A 6,304-nucleotide genomic window follows, 5' to 3' on the forward strand; every position below is an offset into this window, starting at 1 on the left:
TAAACAAAGCCAAACACATACGGAGGGAAGAGAAAGTTTATTCAACGAAAGCTCATCACTGAATGTGACTGTCTTTGGTGTGTGTGTGTGTGTGTGTGTGTGTGTGTGTGTGTGTGTGTGTGTGTGTGTGTGTGTGTGTGTGTGTGTGTGTGTGTGTGTGTGTGTGTGTGTGTGTGTGTGTGTGTGTGTGTGTGTGTGTGTGTGTGTGTGTGTGTGTGTCACTTCCCGACCCGGTTGCAGTGTGATCCAAACGTCAGTCGTTGTCCCGCGACCTCATTGGCCGAGCCCGTTTTAGTCACATCCTGTCGGCGCCCCGGCAAGTAGCACCAGACGGAATCGGCAGTCCTGCCACATGATGGAGGGTTCTGTTTTGTTTTTAGCACCGGCGCTCTCGTCTTGTGACGACGATTCACGGACGATCCTAAATGGCCACATGACGTTTCCAAATCACAATCACTTCGTGGGAATTAGACGGAAAGAAAGCCGTGCAGCAGTTCTCAGTGCAAATATGAATAATTTAGTCAGGAAGCTCAAAGGTGTAACAACATGTGGGAAGGAGAAGGAAGAAAAAATACAAATACTATAGGATTCTTGTTGAAATATTTGAAAATAGAGTTCAGTTTTAAGACTGGAAACGAACGCCAAGGCCGCGGCAACTCGTATGTTCTGCACATGCTCAGTAGCTGCAAAACAACAACAATGCACTCTTGTTTGTTAATGTTTATAGTGCATTGTTCTCCAGCCAAGGTCAAGGCAGCTTTATTTATAAAGCACGGGCTGAAGCCGGAGCGCTTCACATAGTAGACATAAATAAATTAATCAATAAATACAATAGAAGATTAAAAACGGTCAAATAAAGCAGTAAGATTGACAATAAACCCCGGCAGAGTCTCAAACAGGGTTAAAAGCTAAGGAATACCGGACGTATCGGTCGTGTTTCATTAGAAAACAACACCTGGTGTGATTACTACGTTTTCAGCATTTCCATATTAAATAGACATTATTTTCAAACCTCTCTGAAACTAAAACGACGTGTTTAACAGGTGGGGGGGGAAAATGACACCGTATTTCACAACTTGTGGTTAAATAAATCTCTCAAGAGGCTAAAATTCTCTCTGGATATCTTAAAAAAAAACATTTATACTCCTGTTGTCCCGTCTTTTTAAGCCAATGGTGCTAATTACCATTTAAAAAGTGTGTTTCGTTGCTAATATTCACTCGTAATGTTGTAAAGGAACAAGAGAAAGCTGACCGTGTTTGTTTATTTGCTTTTTTTTAATGATCCCAAATAATTCAATCTGTTGTTCAGTGACTGTCTGTTGTACAATAACATTACTTAATAAGTTTCAGTTTCGTACTTCCCTTATTTTTTTGTACAGGAAAAAAAAAAAAGCCCTCAGTACTCGTCGCAGGTTCATTACTTCACTACATTACTTCGGATTCTGCGTCTGAATGTTCCGCGCCGTCACCTGGACGCAGGTGAGGCCGAGCTCCGTCTGAAGTCTCGTTTACGTCTCGGATGATCGATCCAACAAAAGAAACTGTCAAGAGGTTGTTTTTTTGGTGGATTTTTCTGTTTCTCTCTCTCGCCCCGGACAGAATATTACGTAACATGAAGAATGCATGAAAAGCAGAGTACTTGTGGTGTGTCAAGCGCTCCGTATCCACTCACAAAGCTGCCGCCCATCCCTCCAGCTACACACACACACACACACACACACACACACACACACACACACGAGTGTACAAAGAGAAGCGTCTCATCTTCCTCACTGTTCCAGCTAATCTTCACCATCACAGGCCGAGCCGCCATTGTTGAGATTTCCTCCTCTTAATTACCAGGATGCGGGGCTTTGTTCTTCCCGCGCCGCCGTTTCAGGCTCCATTTCCGACCCTGTTGTGTGTCTTTAACCCCCCCGTGAGGGGCTGGGGGGGGGGGCCAAGGGGTAGTGGGGGGGGCGGCTAGGTTTACCACCTGTTGAGGCCAATTACGAAAGTGAACAAAACACCGGGCGGCAAGGAGAAGCTGGATTTCTGCTGTCAGCACTTTTTTTAAATTTTTTTTATTTGATCCCTTTACTGAAAGAGTCGTTAATAATCAGACGGCGTCCCTGTCATCAGTCCTAATGCCGGCATTAAAGCAGATTAAGACTTCTGTGTGTGTGTGTTAAAAAAAAACAAAAAACTCTACCTGAGAGGCGTTACAAGAAACCTGCCACAAACAAAAAAAACAACTTCTGCAAACCCACAAACCGCAGTGTCAATAGAAGCTGTATAAACAGAAACGATGACTGGATCAATCCTCCCTCCGCCGAGGTGCAACGGTGTCATGTGACCCGACTCCTTCACAGGAAAAGTCTTTTTTTTTAACTTGTTTTCTGATGAAAAAAGCCTGTATTAGTCTGGTTTATGCCTTTAAAAACAATGCAGGTTTGTTTTTTTTAAATGACGCTCAGACAGATAAAACGGTGGTTGTTTTTTTTTCTGTTTTGTTTTGTTTTTTTTCCTTTTTGGCTGTAAAACCGTAATGAAGACCTCACGACCTCGGTGCTGCTTAATGGTTAACAAGCCATGCAGCTAATGAAGGGTTCCACATTTCTGCTGCATGCAATCAGGCCAGAGGGGAGGGCTTTGTGTGTGTGTGTGTGTGTGTGTGTATGTGTGTGTGTGTGTTTCCCCCTCCATTATTTCTTGAACGCATTTGAACCAAACAGATTTGGACATTCCTCACATGCCACTGGACGGACGCTCTCCTCCTGTACATGTTAGCGTTCCACATTCCGCTGAGGTTTGTGGATTTATGAGAAGTTTCACCGCCAGACTTCCAAGTTTCCAGCTTAAAAGCTGCTCGTTTATTCATTACATTTTTATTTCTGAAGCTTAATTTATAAAGTATACAACGACGACCAAAAAAACCCATTTATCTTCTATTGACTGCATTGAGTTTGTAGAAATACCCACAATGCAACAGCTACTGTATATGAGAAGTTGTTTTTTTTGTACATTTCACTGTATTTTGCACTAGAAGTTTCCATAAAAATTGGCTTTATGTTGAAATCGTAGTCATTTTTAGTTGTAATTTTTTTTTGTGCAAAAAATCTAAACATTTTCATCACGTACATTTTTATGTTCAAAGGTTATAATGGCGCTATTCTGCTGGAGCCGATCCCAACTAACCACTTCTCCAAGAAAGTCGGTCAAAAGTAGTTAGTTACTTCAGTTACTACTTTTTAAAAAAACAAAAACATGATGCGAAAGTTCTAGATCTTCTAGCATAATTCTGTTCCTTCTGCATATTCCATCATGTAAGATTGAATCAAAATCGTGTCTTTCACAAATCCCGGTTTTAATGACGCCGCCTCCTTGTGGAACAGTAATCCGATTACTGTTCTCGCAACTCCAAAAAGTAATCAGATTACAGTGAAGCGTTACCTCTGGTGCATCGCTGCCCAGTCGGTGGGTGAAGAGCGACGGTATCCTGGACAGAAATGGCGGGGGGGGGGGGGGGGGGGGGAGAAAAAAGGTGTCAACCGGGAAGGGAATGAATATAAATGTGTATTTTTCTCTCCTCAAAATCGAAACGCCTCTCATCCTCTCACTGGAACTCGTCCCGAGCCCCGGAGAGCGAGGCTTGTTTGAGGAACTCAGACAGACTTAAAGTCTATACCGGTATAGATCCGGATGCGTGGACCCCCCCCCCCCCCACCCCCCAGGGTTTCTTACCGCCGCCACCAAGGTGATTTTTTTTTAGGAAGGTAAATCTCTCATAATTCAAGTCGGTGTGGATTCACCGGAAATCAAATCAGCTTTCCGCACTGCGAGCGGAGGAAGGCAATATCCCAGTGCAATTCTTCATTGACCTACATAGCGTTTCTCCCTGACAGTTCCTCCCCGGCTCTGCACCTCCTCCCCCCCCCCCCCCCCCCCCCCCACCCCTCCCTCCTCCTCTTCCTCCATTGCCCTGATCTCTGGAGTTTCTCCCTGCGCGTTTCATGATGATGAGCGGCACAATATTCGTCATCGCTGCCTCCAAAAATGGCGAATAGAAAATTAAGCCGCCCCGAAATATGGGGGGGGGGAAAGAACATATGAACCCACCCCCCCTTCTCCACCCCAAAAAAAACAGAAACCAGGAAAGATTCCTCCTCCCGAGCTTTTCCAGAAACGTAATTAAGCATCAGAGACAATTGTGAATCTGTGCGCCTCCTTAAAATAAATAAATAAAGAACTGGAAGGATTGGTTGATTAGGAATCTGGGATTGGATCATTTCCATCAGCGCCGATGTGAAATTGGGGTTCTGGATGTGTGTGAGAGACGCCGAGGCAGACGGGAGGCTCCCTCATCACTAATTCAGGAGCCGTCGCCCTCACCCTCTCACCCTCTCACCCTCCTCACCCCCTCACCCTCCTCCCCCCCCCCCCCCCCCAACCCGAGCAGCCCTCCCTGCTCCGACATTATGCATATTTATTCATACATCCTCCCCGCTTTACTAAATGTCACCGTAAATGTTTCCACTTGGAATGGAGTGTTTTCTTTACATTCTTATTTATTTATTTTTTGTTCTGTTTTTTTCTATTTCCGCGCCTCCTCGCTCCTCCTCGCGCCTCCTCCTGGAGGAATCACGTCCGGGCGTCTTTCTTCTATCGCCATAATGTCTCTGAACTTCACATGCACGACTCCGCTACTGTTTAAACTGTGTCTAAATAATAATAATAATAATAATAATAATACATCAAACTTACGCAGAGCTTTTTTTATGCACTCAAAGACGTTGTAACGTAGCAAAAAATAAAATAAAACAAGAGTTTAAGGAGAACAGGTGGATCTTGAGGAGTGATTTATGACGTTTCAGGTGAAAAATGCTTTTCAGCCATGTTGGTTTACATGAAAATGAAGTAAACTTTGTTTTTTTGTTTTATTTCGAAATGACAAAAAAAACTATTAACAGATGTAAAAAGATAAGGTGGAGGGGTCCCTTTTGTTTTTTTACGTCCTTCTAAGCGGGTATTGAAAACGTATGTATGATATAAGAATGCTGCATGCACCATACACATATGCTGATTTCAAAAAACTGCGTCGTTATCAAGCCAACACCGTCATTACGACATTCCGTACTCATCTTGTGGAAGTATTTGGCTTTTCGGGAAAGTCTTAAGAAGATGTTCGAACGCAACAAAGTACATTTCCTGATCAAAAAGCCGGAGGTACCTTTATCGTCTCACGACGGAAAGAGCAGCGGGAACCAAACCAGCTAGCAGGTCCCGGAAGGAACCCGTTCTGGTCTCTATTTTCTATTTTCTAAGACCTGATATTTCAGCCTCAGAATGACGGGGGTTCTTCCCGCCAGTGCTGATGTCGTATCGTCTACACCGGGGGTCGGCAAACCGGCACCCAGAGCGCAGTCCCGCTACAAAGAGTGGTAAAATGTAGGGTCGTGAACGACGCAGCGACGTGACGTCACTACGCAACAACAATGGCATGAAGAACGTAGAATTGCGGCTGCAGGTCATGACAGCGGCTCAACTGGTGTCTGAAGCCGGGAGCTTCCTGTACCTTTCACAGTAAAACTGCTGCAGAGCGCCGACAATTCCAGGAGGTTCATTGCAGACTTGTTGAGAGTGACGGAACATTCTAGTGAATTACACAACAACTACAGGACATTAAAGACACACCATCACACTCATGGTTCTAACAATCCAGATCTCCCACATTTATCTTCCATTTTAATAATGTGTAGCAATAAAGGAGCTGATAGCTGCAATGCATTATGGGAGTTTCTCTTTGTCGTGTTTTAAATGTAATTATTGAGGTTATATTAGGTTTGTAGTGTCGGTAATAATTGTGTTTTTGTTGCTTTTTTCATGTAGTTAAGTTTATTAGTTGTAAGTTGTCAACCAGCAGTGAAGAAGGTTTTGTGTGTCGTGTCCTCCTGGCATGGTCTTCCTGAGGGACTGTCAAAATAAAATGCGTGTGGCTCTTTGGGTGTTGTGTTCAGTGGGAAACGGGACCAAATGGCTCTTTGAGCATTAAAGGTTGCCGAGCCCTGGTCTATAATGTGCGGCAGCACATCTCTGTCAAAAAAAACCCACGAGTGACTCGTGGAGCTGCTCTGGACTTTAAAGTTCACTGACTGGATGACGGATGCGATATTTCCACTCGCACCTCTGACACAGACTGAACTTTCTTGTTGCCGACTAATCAACACGGAGTCGAGATTCCCTTCTATGGCAACCGTGGAAAAGACCCAAAGGTCACCGCGCGCCATGAAAGAAGCCAACAGGAGTTGCTGTTTCACATCTTTTT

This window comes from Blennius ocellaris (genome assembly GCF_963422515.1).
Source record: "Blennius ocellaris genome assembly, chromosome: 19".
Taxonomy (NCBI): domain Eukaryota; kingdom Metazoa; phylum Chordata; class Actinopteri; order Blenniiformes; family Blenniidae; genus Blennius; species Blennius ocellaris.